Raw genomic sequence first — 14,065 nt, 5'->3', positions numbered from 1 at the left:
TCTCAATCAAATAAAATTATTGTTACATGCAACGCACGTGCATTTTTCTAATACACTTAAAGTTACTATCCGTAAATTAAGATTATTATCATCATCATAATGATAATTTAATGTAAATATTTTTAACATTTCAAAATTATAATTTTTAATAGTAAAGACTAGAATTTAGACTTTTTAAAAATATTTATTCATTTTTTAAAAATTTTATTAATTGATAAAATAATATATGATTTAAAAATTTTCGATAATATTTCTACTCATCCAAGATATCGAGCGCAATTGTAAAAAAAAAAAGTCAAATTGATCACGAAATATTGTTATACACACTTGAGCTTTATCTCAAATGAAATATATTTTTATAATAACATTTAAATTTTGAATAATTCATTATATGAGACTAATAATTTTAAATAATTAGTCAAACACTTAAACTACGAATTTTAATTATTAATCACATACAATAACACGTCGTGTATCACACGAGTGAGATATCATACAAGTAATATACTTGTAATAATAATAGACAATCCGCCCCCAAGTGGGTGTCCAAGTTAATGGAGTAGGTAAACTCTTGGCCATAGGTCATAAGTTCGATTCCTCCTGTCAACACCTTCTTAGACTAGTCTGTCACACAGGGTTTGCCTAGTGTGGTTACCTGACAAGCGTGGTTTGCAGGCTATTGCGTTAGTCCGAGGTTTACCCAGAGCGCACCGAAAGATAGCGACTGCAAGTTTCCACGTCACAAAAAAAAATTAATAATAGACAATCCAATAGTTCCAACGTGGAGGATTGACTATTTTTTTCTCGGTGAAATCTAGGCAGTATAGCCAACATCTAATAATCAAATGGTTACACCTGAAAAACAAGAAACTATGCCTATCAGACAAACTCTACAATTTCGATTACAAATGTTTGAGTACGGGTTTAAAGAACGAAAGAATGCCTTGACATGATAAATGCCACAAGCTTCGTGAAATTTCAAAACTAAATAATTATTCCATTTAAGTGTTAGGCGGAAGAAGGCAATCATAACCCTCTCTATACAGGCTTTACTTGTATAAAACTTTTAATCATCAACCAAGATTATAAAGGTCCATTTCATCATCCACGTCTACTGAGAGTTAAATGTGCAAATTCTGCCAAGAAACTCATCGTTTTAAGTCGTTTGAACATCAATATATAGTTATTGCAATAAAATTTTGGTTTTATACTTGTACATGCATGTTTGTGCAAGGAGAGGGAGAAAGGAGCAAGAGAAGTGCACGTTGGCTTTTAGCAGTGAAAAAGTGCAGCTGCTGAATGTTCAAAAACTCATCACACAGTATGTCACGAGTTTCAACAAACTATGTTTCATTTTAGGTTTGATGCACGAATTAAAGCTCTAAAAATAACTAGATATCGGGATACACAAAAAGCTAAATACATAAAAGAGACAACTTATGCGATACATTTACCTTCCAAACTTCCTGTGGACATGCAAATAACATTGACAAAAGATAAGCATCTAAGTTCATAGATAACAAGCAAAGAACAAAAAAATGGATGCATAACTTCCAGATATTTCCCATGAAAACAGTAAAGGTTCTGACCAAGCTCCTCATACACATGCCGGTGTTCAAAGTATGAGAACGGCCCAATGTCATACAACTGGATTTTTGTCGTACACGACCGCAAAGATGAATGGGATCTTGACAAGAGTTACTGACATGCAAGAACTTTGGTAAAAGAAAAACAGAAACAACGAAAGTAAAGGAACCTCAGGACCAAGATTGTTATAGAATGGACAGCGCCACGGAAAAGTTCCTTGTCGTGAAATGCTTCCAACATGCTTGACATTTCATTTGCCACCATCATTTTGTCCTTCCGACCAAAGGTATCTAGTAGAAAGCCACCAGAAAACGAGTTATCAACAATGATATATAATTACCTAATAGCTAGGAAAAATTAGCTCACAAACCAGTAGGAAGGATCTCGTGCAAAAGTTGGAGTGATCCTCCCTCGTGTATATCTGCCCGGCGTCTTTCACAACGGAATCCAATCAAATTCGCTACATTTGGATGTATTTTATCTCGGGAACCCTCAATAGGTTGAGTCCTATGACACACATTATCAGATATAAAAAACAGAAATTGTAAAAGGTACCATAAGTCCTACGTGGATTCGAGTTGTCTGATGATAGGTTTGCCAAATGTGAATTCATTCTGGATGGTCCCTCGGTGAAGCATTCCCAGCACGGTGTAGCATTCAAAAGTAAAAATTGTAAACAAATTAAGGAAACAACATTTTCGAACTGAAACAGAATGAACACGTTTTGCCATACAAATGCCACCTTATTCTCAATTAGGAGTTAGGACGACATTTTCAAGTTGATACACAACCAAACAATGACGAATCACAATCAAGTGAAGCCACAATTTTGACCCGATACACAACCAAACAACACAACTAGTTTTTTGATTTTTTTTAAGATCAGTTTATGCTCAACATTATTCTTTAAAACACCAATATTTCTGCAATTTATTATTTCACCACACATTTAAAAAATGTTAAGAAAAAAGAAAATTTTATTATCACAACATTATTACACAATATCCTTATAAAAAGAAACTTAATTCATATAAAAATAATTTGTAAAATTTAGTATCTGTAAATAATTTGGAACCGGCCTGTTACCTTTAGTGGTGGTGCACATGATTCACCGACGGCTGCTTGTTAATTTGTGCACCAGCCATATCTCTAATCTCAACCCAGTCATTACAAGCCAGCCGTTTGTCTTGGCCCCTACATATTAGAATTTCCAACGACTCAAACTCGTCCCTCGAATACCAATACAACACATGGAGATAACTAGAAATCATAAATCTGCAATGACTTCCAGACAACTTCATCAAAACATTGGATTTAAATCAATGACAATGTGTGCGATTATATGATATGATGTATATGAATAAACCATTAAAATCTAAGCTCATAACTAACTATGATCGTGCAGTATCACTTCTAATGACACCAAGCAAACTTCAAACGCAGAAAACATAAATTAAGCACATCAATGATGTTCAAAAGTACTTGTGCTTTTCCACTCAAAAAAAAAAGTACTTGTACTTTTCACTTGGCAGTAGGAGTTTGATAAAAATAAGGCTTAGGCACCAGCACGAATTCGATACAAGGAAAGCGAGTCATCATCAGTAGTAGTGTTCATACTTCATACGTGATGTATATGGCAAAACTCAACTATTGCAGCTAAGAAATCCCACCATGACATAACCATAAGAATTTTTTGGTCAGAATCCGGACATAATTGAAATGATATCGCACAGTGCAGAACAACTAAAAAGTCATTAAAGCGCAAATAAAGGAGACAGAAACTTTTTTCGTCGTGGACCAAAAACGTTCAGCCGTGCATATAACATCTTTTTCACAAGTAAGATGCACCCCAAATACAATAATGAAGCGCATTCAATCCACACATAAACCCAACTCTATCTCCATTAGCAACCAAATAGAAAACTTCGATTTAAGAAAATTTCGCTTTATCAACTAAGTTTCTACAAACCGGGTCATTTCTCAAGAACAATAGCTAAAGGACCTGATACTACCACTTGGATCTGGAACCTACATGCTGATGCTCACGATTTCGATAGCCATACCAGTGATTTGGAGGAGATCTCTCGAAAAGTCTTTAGTGCTCATTTTGGTCAACTCTCCATCATCTTTCTTTGGCTGAGCGGCATGTATTTCCACAGTGCTCCAAAACGCAAAGCAAAGCAAAACAATGCACATTGCACAACAACGGAAAACAAAATTCAAGCAAGAAAAGCCACATCATCGTTGAAAGTTCCCTGGAATCAAACATCGTCTATTCTCCAAACTCACTTCCTATAACAAGCAAATCGTTTTCTTGAGCAAGAAAATTACCACAACAAATAATAATATGGCATGCAATTAATTTATATCTATAATTTCATTAACTAAACATGTAAACTGACAAGAGAAACAAAGTCTAAAGGCTCAGATGTAAACAATAAGGGCAGCGAAAACACAACATTGGATATCTATAATTTCATATGGGTAGAGTGAACGCGTTTTGCCATACAAATGCCACCTTACTCTCAATTAAGATTACATTTTCAAGTTGATACACGATCAAAGAGTACCGAAAGACAATAAGGAAGCAACATTTTCGAGTAGATACATAACCAAACAATACCAATAGTTTCTTGAAAGATCGGTTTCTGGTCCACGTCATTCTTTAAAACACAGGTATGTCTGCAATTTATTTTTAAAAATGTAATTAAGAAGTCTAAATGCAGAAAACTTAAGCTAAAAAAAAGAAGAATAATACAAATTGGAGGCTCAGATCTTCAGAAAGAGGGTAGAGGAAACACAAACACGCCAGGGCTGCAGACCACCAGTTGCATGCGACGATGAGCGGAGCCCATTCCGTCACACCGTCATCCGGGAACGCCCCGCAAAGATACGGGTTGGATAATCCCATGCCCGACCCATTAGCTCAACAAAATTGAAGAAAAACAGTCATCGTTTACGTACTTCTCCAGAAACAGCATGATTCAGAACACTATGTTCTTTTCATCGCCGGCTGAAATATAAAACAGCAAACAGTACTGTACTGCATACACGCAAACTTATACATATGCAGACAATGTCAAGATGAAGAGAAACCACAGTGATCGACAATGAAGATGAAGTTGGGTAGGGCAACAAATCGGTTTTCTTGTTGGTTTAAGACCTGTTGTTTAAAGCCTAACACCAAAAAAATCTGAGTTGATAGTCAAAGTCAGGCTGTCATATCGACACAACAAATCTGTACTGCATATACGCAAATCTCATGATTTACACATTGACTTCCAAACTCTAGGCCCTTGTTAGTGTGATTTGTACTTGTACTTTTCACTTTTCACTTGGAAGTTGGATTTCCACAAAAATCAGACTTAGGCTCGAATCGATAAAAGGAAAGTGAGACATCATTGGTAGTACTGTTCATACTTCTTAAATGATGCATAAAGCAAAACTAAACTCAACTATTGGAACTAAGAAATCCCACCAGAACATAACCATAAGAAATTTTAGTCAGAAATCGGGCTTGGAAATGATTTCGCTGAGCAATACTACTAAATTCATCAAATCAAACCGCAGTAAAGGAGACAACATTTTTTTATTCGTGGTACTCGGTAGACCAAAAACATTCTGCCGCGACTATAACATCTTTTGCCACAAGTAAGATGCACCTAAATACAAATACATCCACAAATAAACCCATATCTCCATTAGCAACCAAATAGAAAACTTCCATTTTAGAAAATTTCGCTTCATCAACTTAGTTTCTACAAATCCCAAAGAGCAAAGCAAAACAATGCATAACAGAAAACAAAATCCAAGCAAGAAAAGCCACTCTTCGTTGAAAGTTCCCAGGAATCAAACTTGGTATATTCTCCAAAACTCAGATCCTCCAACTATCAAATCGTTTTCTCGAGCAAGAAAATTAGCACAGCAAACAATATGTGACATGCAATTACTTTTACATCAATAATTTCATTAACTAAACTGTAAAAATTGACAAAAGAAACAAAGTCTAGAGGCTCAGATGCTAACAACAAGGGCAGAGAAAACACAACCACGACATGGCTGCAAGTCACCGGTTGCGCACGAGATGAACAAAGCCCATTTCATCACATCGCCATCCGGGACCACCCCGCCAAGATACGGGTCGGATCACCTCATCCCAACCCATTAGCTCGAAAAACCGAAAAACCCACAAAAAAAAAACATCATCACGGCCTCTCACTTAACCAGATGCATGCCTAAGAAGAAGAAGCAGAAGTATCAAACAACAAAACCCGTATCGGTTTGCATTGTAACTAACAAGAAGCCATGAAATATTCACTGTCTCTCTCTCTCTCTCGGTCTCTGTGTGATTGTGTTGTTTGTTGAGGTGAAGGGCTGTATTTTTATTTATTTTATTTTATTTTTTTTGAGGTGAAGGGCTGTTGGTGCTTTGAATGTGGCGGAAAAATCATGGGCGAAACAGAGAGGGGCAACCACCCTTGGAGAAATCCCAATCTCTGTGGCCTCATTTTCTTTGTTTTTCGAGCTAGTGTCTGGTTTCCATGGCCGAAACACACAGTTTATATGGTGGCGCAGTTTCCCGTTTTGCCCTTGTTTGGGTTTATGAATTGCAACATCTGTAATTTGTATGTGGAGGCTGATTGAGGGTACTATAGGAAGGAATTTCACAATAATTGAAATTCAACCTAGCTAGTTCCTCGTTTTGGTTAATTAATTACGTATAGTTCTTCTGTTATCTCTTTAAGCTATATATTTTTTTTTTCCATCCATTCAATTATGTAGTCTATTTTCAATATCTAATGTTATATTTTACACTATTTTACTAATTTACTCATATTAAATTAATATAATTAATTATTTGTATAATTAATATTTTATTTTATTGAAATTTTCATTAAACAAGAGTAAAATGAGAAATTACTTGATAAAATTTATTTTTTCAAACATATTTGTAATGTGAAAACACGCACAAACCTAAATGAATGAGATAAAGAGAGTAACATTTAAAATCTCAAGTGTGACTATTAACTCTTGTGTTTTCAATTTTTTAGAATGTATACTAGTGAGGACATGTACGTAGATGTGTATACTTGTACTTACTTGAAAATATGAGAATGTGTGTGCTCCAGATTTTAAAAAATAGAGCGTTGGCAGATTTTTTTGTTAGAAAGTTTTTAACTATGTCAGAATTTTATGATAATAGTGCATGTATTAACCCCTTTTAATACATTATATATTCCAAATTAACTTTCTCATTTTATATCATGTGTTACGAGAATTTAACAAGGTGGATAATGGTATTTTTGCTTAATTTAATACTCTCTTCATCCTGATTATATATAGTATGTTTTTTTCAAAAAAATTAAGAAAATCATTGGAAAGGTAAATTATATACAAACTTCTCTTTATCCGTATTTAATGTATTTAAAAAATAGTTGCACATTTTTCAAGATATAGTTAATAGGGATATATTAGTAAAATGGTGATAAAAATAGGGAAAATGACATTTTATTCTTGTATTTGTATGTTTGGGGTAGTATCAAATTTAGTCATTTATTATATTTTAATCAATAATAGTCTTGTAAGTTTCTTGTAGTCATCAAGTTTGCTCCTTTACACCAGAATTTTATGATTAAGTAAGTAATGACGTTATTAAACTAAGTTTCTTGTAGTCATCAAGTTTGCTCATTTACACCAGAATTTTATGATTAAGTAAGTAATGACGTTATTAAACTATTTCAAATACACTGAACATCACGTGTTTCTTAAAACACTTGCACCCTATTTTTGGGGAATAACTTTAACCCTTGTAAATGTCATATGACATTTTTCAATACCTAATCTACTTTCATCTTACACCAACTTGCTCATCTTGCCATATGAAATACCCACAACCGAGTTGTTCTCTAAGCATAAAAATCAAAATTTTAAAATCAATGTATCATTTTCAAATATCTCAGATTCTCAGCATAAGGGAAAAAAGGCTTCACTTTTTTCATTCCATAAACAAAGAAATATTTTTTTAAAAAAATAACAATAGAATTACTTACCCAGAAATTTGAGAATGTGTAGGAACTTCTACGGAAATTTGTTTCAATCCACTAAGTTTGAGTAGCGAATTCTCTCACAATAGCAGATAAAGACATTCCTTTGCTTAAAAGGGTTAGAGTTTTTTTTTCCCTTCTAGAGTTTTCCCTTCTAGAGTTTCTGGGCTCATATCAGAGATTGATAGTTGAAGAAATAAGGAATTTGATGCAGATTTGGGCTTATGGTTTTTTCTCTCAAATTCGAGAGTTTTAAAATATATTATAGACATGTGAGGTTAAAAAAATGCTTAATTAAAGTTCATATCGTCATTAGCTATCTGATCAAAGGATTATGGATTATGGATTATGGTATAAAGGATCAAATTTGATGACCGGAAGAAACTTACGGGACTATTTTTTATTCTAATAAAGATAAAGGACTAAATTTGACATTAATCCAAAAAATACAGGACTAAAAATGACATTTTTCCTTTAAAAAATATTACTAAATATAACGTAAACCTCTATATTTGGGACAAAAAAAAAAAAAAAAATGGTCTATGTAATCGGGACGAAGAGAATAGCTTTTAAAATGATTTTCTGAAAATTTGAATCTATACTGCAAAAGAGATTATGTCAACAGGTGACATTGAATTTGCCTTAAAAAAAAAAGACTGAATTTAAAAAAAAAATATTCTCTTGAAAAAAAAGAAATTGAATTGAAAAAACAAGAAGTGACAAGAAAAGCTGAATGTAAGGTTAAATAGCAAACAAGATATTTATCATAAAAATCTTAAATCTGATTATTAACGTCTATACTAGGTTTTTTTGTTATGATGCTGCTCTTTTTTTAACTAGAAATTAAAAAAAGTGCTCTTTTTAGTATCTACAAATTTTATATTAACTCTCTCATATAATAATATATTAGATCATAAATATTAGTCTCAAATTCTCTAATCTCGAACACCATATTATATAAAAACTGAGCCTAGAGTGGGGAAAAAACTTGTGATTATGGAGGAGTTGAGTTTGATTAAACAATATTAGCTTGTTAATTATTTTCTTGTACTACATTTTAGCCTCCAAAATATCTTAAATTTCAAACTAGCTCTTTCCCCATCATTTGATTTATAACAGCATATTTATTGAAATAGAAAATTGAAGTGTTGATGAAATAAAAGATTGATATTTGAATAAAAGCAAATTACATGAATATCAAATATTTCTGTAAACCTGTTGATCAATTATAATTATAAAACACTAAACAGTTGAAGCAAAAGGTTTCTCTTAGCCTTGTTTATTTGACTTAAATAAAACGAAAGATTGAAGACTACAACTCCACAAAAAAATACATCCGAATCCATAGGCCTCACCTACCCAAAATTTCAAATGACACAATCATACACATCATATAATTAGCAACACATCCATTTCAGAAATCTTCGCCACCAAACATCACTTTCGACTAAAACGTACCTACAACAGGCAAGGAAGATGAGTACTTATCGGTGAAGTATAAGCTTCAGCAGGATGGCACACATCTGGTAGTGCATTATCCGGGTGAAGATACTTCAAGATCTCCTTCCTTCAACTCCTTGACAGCACTTATAAGAGCCCTCGTTCTCCCGTTCAGAATGAAGCCGTTCTCTCCCATCTGATCTTGAAGCTTTTCCGCTGCTTCCCAGTCTAAAGATTTTAAACAGAGTGATTTTATCAGTTTATTGTACTCGTCGTGGCTAGGCTGAACTCCGTATTGTTTCATATCCCCTAATATATCCACAGCCTTGTCAAATTGTTCAAGCCTGCAGAATCCACGAATGAGAGTGTGGTAGGTTATTGGGGTGAGCTTGGAATGCTTCTTTTTGGCTTCGTCGTATATCTTGCATGCTTCCTCCATTGCACCATCCCTTGCATAACCACTCATGATTACAGAATAAGTGTACACATCGGGTTTTAAACCTCTGCTTTTCATCGTTTCCATTATTTTCAATGCTTCATCCATTTCCCCAGCTTTTGTAAGCCGTTGATTACATAGCTGAAGCTGGAATTTCCAGGAGGCGGACCTGCATCAATCATTTCAAGTAACAACCTTTTTGCCCTGCCAATATCTTGAATCCAACACAACTTCTTAAGGACACTTGAAAATGGTTTAATTGCAGACTTTCGATCTACTCCTGGATAATCGTTCAGCATCTCTAAAGCAAGTGATACAGTTTCTTCATCAAGTTCTTTATCAAGTTCCTGTCCAGTTCCCCTATCCGTCCTCTTAATTCGAGAAAGAGAGCTAATCAAGAAATCGATAGACGACCTGGGAGGATAAATCTTCTTATCTTTTGCATATAGATAAACCAAACGTGCATCTTTAGCCCTATCTCCTTTACACAAGTAAGAAATTATCTTTCCAACTCTCTCAATATCAGGCAATTTATCTGCCTCTAGCATCTTCTCACAAGCTAGGAATGCCCAATTATAAAAAAACCTCTTACAAAGAGCTTTGATGGTAAAGTAATACGAGTCAGCATTTAGGAGACATCCAAATTCCTCAAACTTATTGAACACATCAAATGCAGCCTTCTCTTTCCCCAGACTTGAAAACTGCCCTATTAATTCGTTTAAACTCTCTGTACTCACCAACCCCTTCTTCTCCCCGACCTCATTCACAAAATCCCACAATGAATACGCATCTCTCTTACTATCTTCTTGGCATATCGTGCTAACTAGTGAGTCCATCACTCGCGTAGTCACCTTAAAATCCAGCCTCTGCAGTGCCCATCTTGCAAAGCTGATCAAATTTTCCGCTGGAACATATGGTGTACCAAGAACCTTTAATACAAATTCTTCATTCAAGACCAAACCCATTTCTTCGAAATGAGATACTTGTGGCCCAGTTACGGTACCCCTACTTTGAAGCAGAGACAACAAGCTCTCCACCCTATCCGGATCATTCTCCTTCACTACCTCGATACCCTCATCTTGCATCGCCATTTCCCCAACAAAAATTTCACCAATTCCCTCGTAAACCCCTACACTATCAGCCCCTTATTCAAAAATTGAACCCGGACTCTCATATTCCGATGAAGCAAACATAGTATTTTCATCAAAAGTACTCGTTGAGCTAAAATCAAAATCCTCCGCGGCCTCGTCAGCCTCGGCCATCGGCGATTCAGAAGGTGAATCCTGGTAGCTCTCAAATGCAGTCGATGATAAAACTCTATTTCGTTGATAAAACTCAGATCTTTTCGAGACCCATGAATTCGAGAACCGAAATAAGGGTTTATCAGGTTGAAGATTTGAGATTAGGGTCTCATGACATGATACCTGAGAATGAACTATAGGATGACGCAATTTTGACACAACCACGCGCCTCCGTAGATAAGCTTGTGCTGCCGGCGATCGCCACATTGTCTCCGCCGCCGCTCTCTGAGTTGGGAAATGATAGATGTTAACCTAAGCGCCCAAATTGCCCCATCCCCTCCTCCCTCTTCTGTACTGTCTTCTTATCTTCTTCTTCGTTTTTTCACGAATGAACTACTTTTTTTTTTTTTTTTTTTTTGCCTTATTCATCCACATTAAACAAAATAACATTGACCCGTTTGGTTTCAAAAGTCAGTCCAAAAAAGCATTTTTTTAAGTGCTTTTCATTTAATAAAGTGTTTGGTTGACCAGAAAAGTGCTTAAATAAGCACTTTTTTAAGTCAAAATTAGGGCCCCGTTTGAATTTGGTAGACATTTTAAAAAAAAAAAGACACTTTTTAAGCTATAATTTTTTGCTTTTGAAAAAGCTCTATAGCAGAGTAAGAGTAAATAAGGAGAGGAATCATAAATGTGGAGCCAAAGAAACCTCAATAGCAGAGAGTGGAGAAAAAACCTCGATTGCGTCTGGAGAGTAAGAGGAAATCTGGAGCCGAAGAAACATGAAGCAGTTTTTGTGGATGAGAGACAACGTGAGCCAGTTTTTGTGAAACGGGGAGTGAGAAGAGGGTGGATGAGAAGAAATAAGAAATTAAAATCAAATGCCAAAGAGGGGTAAAAATGGTATGAAAAATGGTGTCCTCACTTGAGTAGTTTTTATAAGGGGCTGAAGTTTTATAAGATACTAAAATAAGTTTTAATTTTTCTCAAATATTTTTTTAATATATATTTACTGCTTTGTATTATTGTGTATATATTATAAATCTAATTTTCCATATATTTTCATCTTTAATTGTTCATGCGCCAATACTGTAAGTTCATTCGTCCAACTAGTGTAAAATAACTCAAAGAACGATCGAAGGTGACTGAATGATATTATATAAAAGTGATAAATTCATGAGTTATAACTGTTTCTATATAATTTTCATGGATGTTAAGACTATAGAATTTAAAAGTAGTGTAAAATAACTTAAAGAGCGACCGAAAGCGACTGAGTGATATGATATAAAAAGTGATGAAATTCATGAGTTATATTATTTTTATATAACTTTCATGAATGTTAAAACTATAAAATTTAAATGTAGTGTAAAATAACTCAAATAGTGACCGAAAGCGACTGAGTTATATGATATAAAAGGTGATGAAATTCATGAGTTATAATTGTTTCTATATAACTTTCATGGATGTTAAGACTATAAAATTTAAAAGTAGTGTAAAATGACTCGAAGAGCGACCGAAAGCGACTGAGTGATATGATATAAAAAGTGATTAAATTCATGAGTTATACTATTTCTATATAACTTTCATGCTTTCATGGATGTTAAAACTATAAAATTTAAATGTAGTGTAAAATAACTCAAATAGCGACCGAAAGCGACTAAGTTATATGATATAAAAGGTGATGAAATTCATGAGTTATAACTATTTCTATACAATGATAGACTTTCATGGATGTTAAGACTATAAAATTTAAAACTGTAGTGTAAAGTAACCCAAAGAGCGACCGAAGGCAACTAAACGACGACTGAGTGATATAATATAAAAGGTGATGAAATTCATTAGTTATAACTAGTTACTCTATAATGGTAGACTTTCATGGATGTTAAGACTTAAGACTATAAAATTTAAAATTAGTGTAAAATAACCCAAAGAGCGACCGAAGGTGACTGAACGACGTATTGAAAATATATCTTTATAAATATTGTGTATATCTTTTGTATCTTTTTATTTATTTATTTCCTTATCTCTATCTCGTGAGATTGTATATAAATATACATTGTATCTTTATTTCTGAATATATATGAAAAATATATTCCCCAAACGTTTCTACATGGTATCAAGAGCTCCCGGCCTACGCCACTAAACCCTAGCCCTACCAAGCCGAAGCCGCCGCCGCCGCCCCTCCTCTTCCAATATACTTTTTTTTTTCTTTCGCCGACTAACATGGCTGCTGCACCCGGTCCGTTTATCACGCTTCCAATCTCCTTCAATGTTGCTGCTCATGCGCCTTTGAAGCTGACATCCACAAACTATCTTTCCTGGCGTCTCCAGTTCATGACCCTTCTCACTGGTCATGATCTCCTTGGGTTTATTGATGGATCTTACCCTTGTCCACCACGGGCCATCCTCGTCGCTGCGACGCCTGCCGCCGTTCCTGCCACTTCCTCTTTGAATCCTGCGTATACCGCTTGGATTCGTCAGGACCAGTTGATTATGAACATCATCATTGGATCCCTCTCTCCCTCCTTGATTCCATTTATTGCTACTGCCACCACTGCCGCCGACGCATAGACCACTCTTGCCAATACCTATGGAAAGCCCTCTCGTGGTCGCATCACTCAACTCAAAACACAGCTTCGGAATCCGGTCAAGGGATCTCAAACCATAACTGAATTCATGCAGTTCATCAAATCAAAGGCTGATGAACTGGCCCTCATGAATGCTCCGCTCGACATCGAAGATCTTACAATCAAAGTTCTGCATGACCTTGATGATGATTACAAGGAGCTTGCTCATGCCATTCAAGCCCGTGACACTGCCATCTCGTTTGAGGAGCTCCATGAAAAGCTTCTCAATCATGAGGCTCATCTATTGGCTCGACGAGGCTCTCTTTTTGCCCTTCCGGCAACAGTCCACTCGACCCAGCGCTCCAACCATCAAGACCGCCGCCCGCCACTTGCTAATGTTCTCGGCGCCTCCACTGCCTAGCCTCGTCACGGCGATGCCTGGAATCCGCGGCCTGCATTCCACCAGCCCGCCCAGGTGCAGGGCCAGCGTTTCTCGCGCCCGTATCTGGGGCGCTGTCAGCTCTGCAGTCATCAGGGTCACTCTGCTCAGCGCTGTCCTGACTTTCAATTCACGTCAGCTCCGTCTTCTGCGCCCCATGGTGGTCAACCACGCGCTGCCCCGAGTTTGCCATTTTCCTCGGCCGCCGCGTTTACTGCTGCCTCGCCTGCATCGTCTGACTGGCTCCTAGACTCTAGCGCCACGCATCATGTCACCGCCGATCTCTCTAACCTATCTCTCCACACTCCGTATGC

At 35.8% G+C, this 14,065-nt stretch overlaps 1 long non-coding RNA gene and 1 pseudogene across 10 annotated transcripts; both read right to left on the bottom strand.

Moving 5' to 3' along the window:
- Positions 1–422: 422 nt before the first annotated feature.
- On the bottom strand, positions 423–6,106 carry LOC140887739 (uncharacterized). 10 transcript variants are annotated; one of them, XR_012151989.1, is made up of 6 exons: positions 4,346–6,106; positions 4,211–4,269; positions 3,651–3,879; positions 2,155–2,781; positions 1,958–2,078; positions 1,529–1,877 (listed from the first exon to the last, which is right to left on the bottom strand). It is a non-coding gene; the product is annotated as an uncharacterized lncRNA (long non-coding RNA). The 10 variants fall into 10 exon arrangements; XR_012151984.1 differs by adding an exon at positions 423–855 and having other exon boundaries at positions 1,552–1,877; positions 3,651–6,106; XR_012151986.1 differs by adding an exon at positions 423–855 and having other exon boundaries at positions 1,590–1,877; positions 3,651–6,106.
- A 2,775-nt stretch (positions 6,107–8,881) lies between these two features.
- LOC140892056 (uncharacterized) lies at positions 8,882–11,089 on the bottom strand (annotated as a pseudogene).
- Positions 11,090–14,065: the final 2,976 nt, after the last annotated feature.

This window comes from Henckelia pumila, chromosome 3 (assembly GCF_033568475.1).
Source record: "Henckelia pumila isolate YLH828 chromosome 3, ASM3356847v2, whole genome shotgun sequence".
NCBI classification, from domain to species: domain Eukaryota; kingdom Viridiplantae; phylum Streptophyta; class Magnoliopsida; order Lamiales; family Gesneriaceae; genus Henckelia; species Henckelia pumila.
Note: the sequence above shows the minus strand (reverse complement) of the source record. Positions and strands in the feature narration are given on the sequence as shown.